Below are 12,027 nucleotides of genomic sequence, written 5' to 3'. Positions count from 1 at the left end.
AAAACAAAACCGCACATGGTTACGTGTACAAATTTTGTTTAAAATTTTAAGTAAGGAGAAAAAACATTTATGGGGGAAACAATTTGTCTACTGGTTTATATGCTTTGCTATCGTAGTTAACACTGACTGCAAAAAAGAGAACGAAACGTCATATTTTACAGCACAGCATTATCTTTGTTGCAAACAGTATTAACACAAAACCGGAAGATTGTTGTTTACAGGAAATACATAAACCTCGTCCATGGAATTTTTTACTAGGGTATTGTGTAAAAAGCTGAACTAAAAGAGTCAAGAGCTTCTCGAAATGTCTGCTAACAGTTTTCCCTTTACAGATTACTGTAGCTATTGATACTCTTACCACACACATTAAAAATACGTGTCTGTCCAAGAACTTTTGGAGATTTTTTGCTAACAGTGCGTCCCCTTTGTATATTATGTGCATATATTTATAGTGTGTATATAGTAAGAAGAAATTTCGTATATTTTATTTATTTATTTAGCGTATGGCTCATAACATCACAGTAAAAATTACAGAAACAACACGATTTTTTTTAAAAAAAAAATCACATATGTATAAACAGAGCAATAAATAACAGTTTGTATATAAGGACACCGCCAATTGTGAAGTTACACTCACAGAAGACCAGTCACAAGCAGACGTCCAGCTTAGATAGTAAATAGTCGATTGCCTCTTGGGTCGCCATTAGGAAATCTTGTGGGTCACCCTCGTATGCCCTTAGTGGGCATTCCTGCACGATGTGTTTGACCGTCTGTCTCTCAGCGCCACAGTCGCAAGCGGCCGAAGGAAGTTTACCCCATCTGTGTAAGGAGTCGGCACATCTCCCACAGTTGGTTCTGATACGATTAAGAGTTGACCAAACTTTGCGAGGGCAATCAAATCCTTTTGGTTTACTAAAGATGCATTTGAGGTAAATACGTCAATAACTTCCAGAGACACCTGGAACAACCTTTCCCCTTTAGTTATTGTATTTATAATTTATACATATTTAAAAAGTATGTAGCCTATGTCCGTCGAAACGTGTATTAGAGTATCGTATAAAAATTTGATGTAAATCGGTCAAGACCAAAAAAAAAAAAAAGGCTTTGAGCGCTGTGGGACTTAACATCTGAGGTCATCAGTCCCCTAGAACTTAGAACTACTCAAACCTAACTAACCTAAGGACATCATACACATCCATGCCCGAGGCAGGATTCGAACCTGCGACCGTAGCGGTCGCGCGGTTCCAGACTGAAGCGCCTAGAACCGCTCGACCACATCGGCCGGCGGTCAAGAACATTTCGAGAGTATTGACATTTTCACTTCATAAATATAAAATTTACAGCCTATGTAGATTCGAATGTTTATGAGAGCATCATGTAAATATATAAAGTAAATCGGTCAAGAACTTTTCGAGTTATTCTCTTGTTCCTTTTCTATATAAGCGAATGAGGAGACAATCTGAGCAGCCGTCTTATGTTGTTTGCTGATGATGCTGTGGTTTATCGTCTAGTAAAATCAGAAGATCAAAACAAATTGCTAAACAATTTAGAAAAGTTATCTGAATGGTGCGAAAATTGGCAGTTGACCATGAATAATGAAAAGTGTGAGGTCATCCACAACAGTGCTAAAAGGAATCCTTTAAACTTCGGTTACACGATAAATCAGTACAATCCAAAGGCCGTAAATTGAACTAAACACCTAAGAATTTTAATTACAAACAATTTAAATTGGAAAGAACACGTAGAAAATGTTGTGGAGAAGGCAAACCAAAGACTGTTTTATTGGCAGGACACTTCTGAAAGTGTAACACATCTATTAAGGAGACTGCCAACACTACGCTTGTCTGTCCTCTTTGGAGTACTGCTGTGCGGTCCGAGATCCTTACCAGATAGGATTAACAGAGTAAATCGGGAAAGTTCAACAAAGAGCAGCACGTTTTGCATTATCGCGAAATATGGGAGACAGTGTCACGGACATGGTATAGGATGAAAACAACTAAAGCAAAGGCGTTTTTCGTTGGGGCGGAATCCTTTCACGAAATTCCGATCACTAACTTTCTCACCCGAATGCAAAAATATTTCGACGCCGACCTACGTAGGGAGAAACGATCATCATAATAAAATACGGGAAAACGGAGCCCGCGCGCATAAATATCTCTGGAGTGAGCATTCACATGCACAGAACAGATTTTGTGTTGTCAACATACATTGCCGGGCTGGTCACGTGTTCTCGGGACGTCGTGTGTTTGTCGGTATAGCGCCCTGTATATTTTGAATGTCACTACATCCCTAGTACAGACGGATTCTTTTCGTACGTGCCGTGGATTATTTATACATGTTGCGCAGACATTTTAACAGTATCCATTTGATACCGGGAATAAACTAGCTATGTAATTTTTAAGGGCAAGTGATATTACATTCTGCTTCTTTGCGATAGGTGTCACAGTTCAGATACACTCGATTTTTTGTAGTTTTCGGTATGATACGGCACTTTATAGTATTGCGGAGCCTGACGTACATTTTTGCGGTGATAGTCTTGCAAAACGACTTGACAGTACGCTAGTACTTTTGCAAGTCTCCGAAAAACACCGAATTTGCCACACATTAGCGATTATATCCCTGATAATTCGTCTTATTTTCTGCTATTTCTACGTATTTATTTTCTCGTTTTTGCGAATTAAAGCACAATTTTTCTTACTGGTGACACTTTGAAGTATTTATTTAACGCATTTTACGTACTTGCTCCCAGTTTATTAAATAAATAGTAGACTGAGTAATCTATATACATAATCGGCAAGTCACTGAAAAATGCATGGAGGATAGTATTTGCTGAAACAACTAACCATTCCCTTTCCTGTTCCACTAGCAAATTTACGAGAGGAAGCGATTGTTTGTAATCTTTTGTACGAGCCGTAATATCGATTATATAGTCATAAAATCGTAGAAAAATAGGTCTACAGAATCAAGCCTTAATTATAATGCGTCTCGAAATTTTTAAACATATACAGTGTCTCTTACTAATACGATACCTATAATTAGAGCTACATTGTATGTACCCATCAAAAGTTACTATCCCTCCTTTCACATATTTTTCTTTGCGACCGTAGCAACAACAGTAATTTACCATCGCTATTACACTATCAACAAACGGTGAAATACAACAAAAGCTCTTGATATTATAAACTTCAAACGCTGCAGAAAACACACACGCACAGCGAAGTCCCGAAAACACGTGACAATCCTGGTTCAATGTTGACAACATGCGCAGAACACAACGCTGACTCCAGAGATATTTATTCTATGCTCGCACGGAAAGATATAGTGCGTTTTCTGCGCGCTGTTCGAGGATGGAGTAATAGAGAACTATTCTGAAGGTGGTTCGATGAACCATCTGCCAGACACGTGTGATTTACAGAATATTCATAAAGAAGAAGATTTGGAATAAAAATTTAAAGAGCGTCTTATCTTTATATAGTAGTATGGATATAGATTAAAACAAGACAGTACAAATACGCAAAAAATGCAAAACGGCTGTGAATGTGTAAATGGAACAGGTTGGTGGTACTGTTTTTACAAGGGGACTAATAAGTCGAAACTTAGAAGAGAGGCGGTGCCCAGCAGAGTTTGATCGAAATGAATTCGCGTACTAGTAGTGTGGTAAATGATGAGTATCTTCAAGGTTTTCTAACCATTTAAGCCTTAGCTCTTTGCTTGGTATTTGTTCCTATAAAGCAATACGCGTTGTATAAGGCGTTCACTGACCTCCGTAACTAAGGAAGCTTTTCCGTGGGTGTTGGCTACGCACGAGGTGTGAGCACGTGTAGGTCGGGTACAGTTGCTCAACGCTCGCACTGCTAGCGTCCCGGCCACTGACTGCCGGCTGCTGAGTCTTCGCCAACGTTTTATAACGGGCGCGACCTTGACGTGCGCAGCGTTGCATCGTCGCTGCTAACTCGCAACAACACGGTGCGGCAGAGATACTAGACCGTTAAGATAGCGCTCATGTTGCGGTGCACGTGGTATTGTCGATGATTGAATGCTACGATAAGAGTGTCTCGAAACGTGGTGATTAAATAATATACGCAGTTTTGTAACAAATCGCATTTTCGAGTGAATACGAACGTACTGAACAGACAAAATACAACTCTGATAAATGCCATCCTATGGAAATTTGACGAAATTTTGCAGCTCCTAAGCTATCTGCGTAGTAGAAGTAAATAACGCAAGCTGAAGTTATAGTGTTAGAAAGTCATTTCGACACTTTATTGTTTATACACTCAGGTTCAGAAAGAAACAGAACGCCTTGAACGACTCATTCATATTCACAGGTTATGTTCTGCAGAATTTTTTTATTTTATTTACATGTCAAGTTCTGTAGGACCAAATTGAAGAGCAAATCTCCAAGGTCATGGAACGTGTCAATATAATACAAAAAAATGTTTATGAACCTGAAAAATTCAGTCAATAAGTTTAAGTAAATGCAATCAACAATACAACAAGAATCAACTTAATTTTTCAAGGAACTCCCCGATAGAATAGGAGTGACCCATGAGGAAACTCTTCAGTTTCGATTTGAAAGCGAGTGGATTACTACTAAGATTTTTGAATTCGAGTGGTAGCTTATTGAAAATGGATGAAGCAGTATACTGCACACTTTACTGCACAAGAGTAAAGGAAGTCCGATCAAAATGCAGGCTTGATATCTGCCGAGTATTAAACGAGTGGAAGCTGATTATTCTTGGGAATAAAGTAATAATGTTAACAAGAAATGACAGTAAGGAATTATATATTGAGAGGGCAATGTCAAAATACCCAGACTAGTGAACAGGGGTCGACACGAGGTTCTTGATCTTACAGAACTAATTGCTCGAGCCACCTGTTTCTGAGCAAAAAATAGCTTTTTAGCATGGGAAGAGTTACAACAAAATACACCATATAACGTAAGCTAATGAAAATAAGCAAAGTAGGCTAACTTTCGAGTCGAAGGATCAGTCACTTCAGATACCGTCCTAATAGTAAAAATGGCAGTATTAAGTCTTTGAACAATATCCTGAACGTGGATCTCTCACGACAGCTTACTATCTTCCTGAACACCTAGAAATTTGAACTATTCAGTTTCACTAATCATATACCCGTTCTGTGAAATTAAAATGTCAGGTTTAGTTGTGTGTTAGAAACTGTAAAAACAGAGTCTTACTGTGGTTTAACGCTAGTTTATTTTCTACACGCCATGAACTTAGGTCATGTACTGCACTATTTCAAATCGAGCCAATGTTGCACACATCATTTACTACCGGGCTAGTGTCATCAGCAAACAAATATTTTAGATTTACCTGTAGTACTAGAGGGCATATCATTTATATAAATAAGGAACAGGAGTGGTCCCTGGGACACCCCCCCTCCCCCACCCAGCCCCACTTGACAGTACCCCACTCACTCCACATCACAGCCGTTATCAACATTGCGAATAATGACCTTTTGCTGCCTGTTGCTAAAGTAAGAGGTGAAACAATTGAGAGCTACACCCCGTATCCCGCAATGGTCCAACTTCTGGAGCAATATTTTGTGATCTACATTATCAAATACCTTAGTTAAATACAAAAATAACCAAGCGTTCGAAATCTTTTGTTTAACTCATCCAGTACATCAGATAGAACAGAGAATATAGCATTTTCAGTTGTTAAACGACTTCTACAGCCGAACTGTACTTTTGATAGCAAATCGTGTGATATAAAATGATCAATTATCTTTACATACACAGCCTTCTCAATAACTTTTGCAAACACTGATTGCATAGAAATAGATCTAAAATTATCTACATTATCCCTTTCTTCCTTTTTATAAAGCGGCTTTACTACTGAGTACTTTCATCGCTCAGGAAACTGACCATTCCTAAAGGAAAAATTACAAACATGGCTAAATACAGGGCTAACATGTGCAGCACAGTACTTTAATATTCTGCTAGGCACTCCATCATATCCATGGAGACTCCTTAGTCTTCAGTGATTTAATTATTGATTCAATTTCCCCTTTGTCTGTATCACAGAGGAGTATTTCCGACATCAATCTCGGAAAGGCATTTGCCAAGAATACACTCCTGGAAATTGAAATAAGAACACCGTGAATTCATTGTCCCAGGAAGGGGAAACTTTATTGACACATTCCTGGGGTCAGATACATCACATGATCACACTGACAGAACCACAGGCACATAGACACAGGCAACAGAGCATGCACAATGTCGGTACTAGTACAGTGTATATCCACCTTTCGCAGCAATGCAGGCTGCTATTCTCCCATGGAGACGATCGTAGAGATGCTGGATGTAGTCCTGTGGAACGGCTTGCCATGCCATTTCCACCTGGCGCCTCAGTTGGACCAGCGTTCGTGCTGGACGTGCAGACCGCGTGAGACGACGCTTCATCCAGTCCCAAACATGCTCAATGGGGGACAGATCCGGAGATCTTGCTGGCTAGGGTAGTTGACTTACACCTTCTAGAGCACGTTGGGTGGCACGGGATACATGCGGACGTGCATTGTCCTGTTGGAACAGCAAGTTCCCTTGCCGGTCTAGGAATGGTAGAACGATGGGTTCGATGACGGTTTGGATGTACCGTGCACTATTCAGTGTCCCCTCGACGATCACCAGTGGTGTACGGCCAGTGTAGGAGATCGCTCCCCACACCATGATGCCGGGTGTTGGCCCTGTGTGCCTAGGTCGTATGCAGTCCTGATTGTGGCGCTCACCTGCACGGCGCCAAACACGCATACGACCATCATTGGCACCAAGGCAGAAGCGACTCTCATCGCTGAAGACGACACGTCTCCATTCGTCCCTCCATTCACGCCTGTCGCGACACCACTGGAGGCGGGCTGCACGATGTTGGGGCGTGAGCGGAAGACGGCCTAACGGTGTGCGGGACCGTAGCCCAGCTTCATGGAGACGGTTGCGAATGGTCCTCGCCGATACCCCAGGAGCAACAGTGTCCCTAATTTGCTGGGAAGTGGCGGTGCGGTCCCCTACGGCACTGCGTAGGATCCTACGGTCTTGGCGTGCATCCGTGCGTCGCTGCGGTCCGGTCCCAGGTCGACGGGCACGTGCACCTTCCGCCGACCACTGGCGACAACATCGATGTACTGTGGAGACCTCACGCCCCACGTGTTGAGCAATTCGGCGGTACGTCCCCCCGGCCTCCCGCATGCCCACTATACGCCCTCGCTCAAAGTCCGTCAACTGCACATACGGTTCACGTCCACGCTGTCGCGGCATGCTACCAGTGTTAAAGACTGCGATGGAGCTCCGTATGCCACGGCAAACTGGCTGACACTGACGGCGGCGGTGCACAAATGCTGCGCAGCTAGCGCCATTCGACGGCCAACACCGCGGTTCCTGGTGTGTCCGCTGTGCTGTGCGTGTGATCATTGCTTGTACAGCCCTCTCGCAGTGTCCGGAGCAAGTATGGTGGGTCTGACACACCGGTGTCAATGTGTTCTTTTTTCCATTTCCAGGAGTGTATTATATGATTCCCGGTAGAAAGTAAATTTTTATTTAATTCACCAGCAATGTTCAGAAAATGATCGTTAAATACTGTGCATAAATCCGATTTATGAGTAACAGAATTACTTTTAATGCGAATTAACTTGACCAGACACTTTCTTCACAACTAACCATATGGTTTTAATTTTATCCTGAGGATTACCTATTCTATTTGCATACCACATCCCCTTTGCCTTATTAACATTTTTAAGCACCTTACAATACTGTTTGTAATGGGCTACTGTAGTTTAATTGTGACTACAAACATTTGATGTAATTCGCACTTTGTTCTACAAGATATCCTTATCCCACTAGACAGCCACCCGGGCTGCCTATTACTGCCAGTATCTGAATGGAAAGCAACACTCAAAGAGCATGAGAAATATGTTAAGGAAAGCATTGTATTTATCATCTATGTTATCGGCACTATAAACGTCCTGCCACTCTTGTTCCTTGAGAAGGTTTAAAAAACTCTATTGCTGTTGGATTAACTTTCCTACATGGTTTGTAATTACATATGACATTTGTTTGAGTACAAAAGCCTTTTAGTGTTAAAAAATTGTGCATTGTAGTCTGAAGGATCATTCGCACTTTTACTAACAGAATGCCCATCTAGTAATGAAGAATAAATAAAAATATTGTCTCTGCCTGTGTAACTGTTCCCTGCACCCTAGTTGGAAAAAACAAAGTCTGCTTCAGATCATATGAATTTAGGAGATCTACCAACATTCTTTTTCTTGCACAATCATATACAAAATTAGTATTGAAGTCACCACATATAACTAATTTCTGGTACTTCCTACAAAGAGACTCAAGAACCCTCTCTAGCTTAAGCAGAAATGCTCTGAAGTCGGAGTTAGGGGACCTATAAACAACAACAATTAGAAGTTTAATTTCACTAAATTCAACTGGCCCTGCACAACATTCAAATATCTGTTCAGTGTGGTGCCATGATACACCTATGGACTCAAAATGAATACTGTCTTTTTTTTTTTACATACGTAGCCACTGTGGTTCATGGTGTGGGTTCCTGTAGTCATGTCTTAGTTCATGAACCACGGGCAACGTATGAGTGGCCAAGTAAGTTGTCCCAACAGTCGGGATACCAATTACTTTGGAATAAGGCTGGGCATCTCGGACATATTCTGAGTCGTGGTCACCTTTGTGCTCATACGGCAAATACTACCTAATCCACCGGTTAGTCCCTCAACCGTTATGGGTAAAACCCAATGGGACTCAGGGCAAGTAAGGCTAGCAACCTGCTTCCCTGGTACTTTAAATATGATGCTGGCAACAATCAGAGCAAAACGCCTCGGACCTTTGGAGATGACGGAGTCCCACCTCTAACTGGCAAACCAGGGACTCCTAAGATACGACTCGGCAAACAAATGGTAATGAGATGGGGAGCTATTAATATCAATGGGGGCTACTCTGGGAAGAAGGTAGAGTTGGCAGAGGCTGCAAGTAAGATGGGGCTGGACGTTCTAGCTGTTAGTGACATTCGGGTAAGGGGTGAGAAAGAAGAGGAAGTGGGAGAATACAAGGTCTACCAGGAGTGAAAGCAGGAATAGCACAATGGGGTGTAGGGCTTTACATCAGGAAAGAAATGGAACCCAGCGTAGTTGCAATAAGGTATGTAAATGAACGACCGATGTGGATAGATTTGACAGTGTCTAGCAAGAAAATTAGGATTGTGTCAGTATATTCGCATTGTGAAGGGACAGATCAAGATAAGATGGATAGTTTTTATGAGGCACTCAGTGATGTAGTTGTTAGAGTAAAGAACAAGGACAGTGTTCTGCTCATGGGTGATTTTAACGCCAGGATTGGAAATCGAACAGAAGGGTATGAAAAGGTTATGGGTAAATTTGGAGAGGATATGGAGGCCAACAGGAACGGGAAACAACTCTTGGATTTCTGTGCCAGTATGGGCTTAGTAATCACAAACTCCTTTTTTAAACATAAGAACATTCACCGGTATACTTGGGAAGGCAGGGGAACCAGATCTGTCATTGACTATATAATAACAGATCAGGAATTCAGGAAGGCTGTGAGGGACACACGTGTATTCAGGGGATTCTTTGATGACACTGATCATTATTTAATCTGCAGTGAAATTGGGACTGTGAGGCCGAACGTGCAGGAGGTCAGGTCCATATGTAGGAGGATAAGAGTGGAGAAACTTCAGGATAAGGAAATCAGGCACAAGTACATAACAGCGATCTCAGAAAGGTACCAGTTAGTTGAATGTAGCCAATTAGTCATTGGAAAAGGAATGGACAAGGTACAGGGACACAGTAGTAGAAGTGGCTAAAGAATGTCTTGGAACAGTAGTGTGTAAAAGTAGGAAGAAGCAAACAGCTTGGTGGAATGATACAGTCAAGGCAGCCTGTAAAAGGAAAAAGGAGGCGTATCAAAAATGGGTACATACCAGAACCCAGGTAGACAGAGTAAGTTATGTTGAAGAAAGAAACAAAGCCAAACAGATAATTGCAGCATCCAAGAAGAAATCGTGGGAAGACTTTGGAAACAGGTTGGAGACTATGGGTCAAGCTGCTGGAAAACCATTCTGGAGTGTAATTAGCAGTCTTCGAAAGGGAGGTAAGAAGGAAATGACAAGTATTTTGGACAGGTCAGGAAAACTGCTGGTGAATCCTGTGGATGCCTTGGAAAGATGGAGGGAATATTTTGAAGAGTTGCTCAATGTAGGTGAAAATACGATCAGTAATGTTTCAGATTTCGAGGTAGAATGGGATAGGAATGATGATGGAAATAGGATCACATTTGAGGAAGTGGAAAAAATGGTCAATAGATTGCAGTGCAATAAAGCGGCTGGGGTGGATGAAATTAAGTCGGAACTCATCAAATACAGTGGAATGTCAGGTCTTAAATGGTTACACAGGATAATTGAAATGGCCTGGGAGTCGGGACAGGTTCCATCAGACTGGACATAAGCAGTAATCACACCAATCTTTAAACATGGAAACAGAAAAGATTGTAACAACTACAGAGGTATCTCTTTAATCAGCGTTGTGGGTAAAATCTTCTGAGGTATTGTTGAAAGGAAAGTGCGAGTATTAGTTGAGGACCAATTGGATGAAAATCAGTGTGGGTTTAGGCCTCTTAGAGGTTGTCAGGACCAGATCTTTAGCTTATGGCAAATAATGGAGAAGTGTTATGAGTGGAACAGGGAATTGTATCTATGCTTTATAGATCTAGAAAAGGCATATGACCGAGTTCCTAGGAGGAAGTTATTGTCTGTTCTACAAGATTATGGAATACGAGCAAACTTTTGCAAGCAATTAAATGTCTTTACATCGATAGTCAGGCAGCATTTAGAGTTGACGGTAAATTGAGTTCATGGTTCAGAGTAGTTTCAGGGGTAAGACAAGGCTGCAACCTGTCTCCACTGTTGTTCATATTATTCATGGATCATATGTTGAAAACAATAGACTGGCTGGGTGAGATTAAGATATGTGAACACAAAATAAGCAGTCTTGCATATGCGGATGACTTAGTTGTGATGGCAGATTCGATTGAAAGTTTGCAAAGTAATATTTCAGAGCTAGATCAGAAATGTAAGGACTATGGTATGAAGATTAGCATCTCCAAAACGAAAGTAATGTCAGTGGGAAAGAAATATAAACGGATTGAGTGCCAAATAGGAGGAACAAAGTTAGAACAGGTGGACGGTTTCAAGTACTTAGGATGCATATTCTCACAGGATGGCAACATAGTGAAAGAACTGGAAGAGAGGTGTAGCAAAGCTAATGTAGTGAGCGCTCAGCTACGATCTACTCTCTTCTGCAAGAAGGAAGTCAGTACCAAGACTAAGATATCTGTGCACCGTTCAATCTTTCGACCAACTTTGTTGTATGGGAGCGAAAGCTGGGTAGATTCAGGTTACCTTATCAACAAGGTTGAGGTTACGGATATTAAATTAGCTAGGATGATTGCAGGTACTAGTAGATGGGAACAACGGCAGGAGGGTGTCCACAATGAGGAAATCAAAGAAAAACTGGGAATGAACTCTATAGATGTAGCAGTCAGGGCGAACAGGCTTAGATGGTGGGGTCATGTTACACGCATGGGAGAAGCAAGGTTACCCAAGAGACTCATGGATTCAGCAGTAGAGGGTAGGAGGAGTCGGGGCAGACCGAGGAGAAGGTACCTGGATTCGGTTAAGAATGATTTTGAAGTAATAAGTTTAACATCAGAAGAGGCATCAATGTTAGCACTGAATAGGGGATCATGGAGGAACTGTATAAGGGGGGCCATGCTCCAGACTGAACGCTGAAAGGCATAATCAGTCTTAAATGATGATGATGATGATTATGATGACGTGGCCACTCTCCCAGTCCGAAAGGAACTCCTCGAAAAACAGCCAACTAATCTGTATCCTGGTAAAGGAAGCCTCTGAATTGTCAAATTATTTAAGTGATTCTCTGATATACCAATAATTTCAGAGTCAACACTATAAGCAGTTCACT

General features: G+C 41.6%; 1 protein-coding gene across 1 annotated transcript in view; it reads right to left on the bottom strand.

Moving 5' to 3' along the window:
- Nucleotides 1–3,864, bottom strand: part of LOC126175958 (UDP-glucosyltransferase 2-like) — a 71,437-nt gene extending 67,573 nt beyond the window's left edge. Inside the window, exon 1 of the mRNA XM_049923045.1 lies at nt 3,763–3,864. The gene's annotated coding sequence lies outside the window, so the exon portion shown is untranslated. The remainder of the gene's footprint in view (nt 1–3,762) is intronic.
- Between the last annotated feature and the right edge of the window lie 8,163 nt (nt 3,865–12,027).

Source organism: Schistocerca cancellata, chromosome 3 (assembly GCF_023864275.1).
Source record: "Schistocerca cancellata isolate TAMUIC-IGC-003103 chromosome 3, iqSchCanc2.1, whole genome shotgun sequence".
Lineage (NCBI taxonomy): Eukaryota > Metazoa > Arthropoda > Insecta > Orthoptera > Acrididae > Schistocerca > Schistocerca cancellata.
This window is presented reverse-complemented; position numbering and strand designations above follow the sequence as displayed.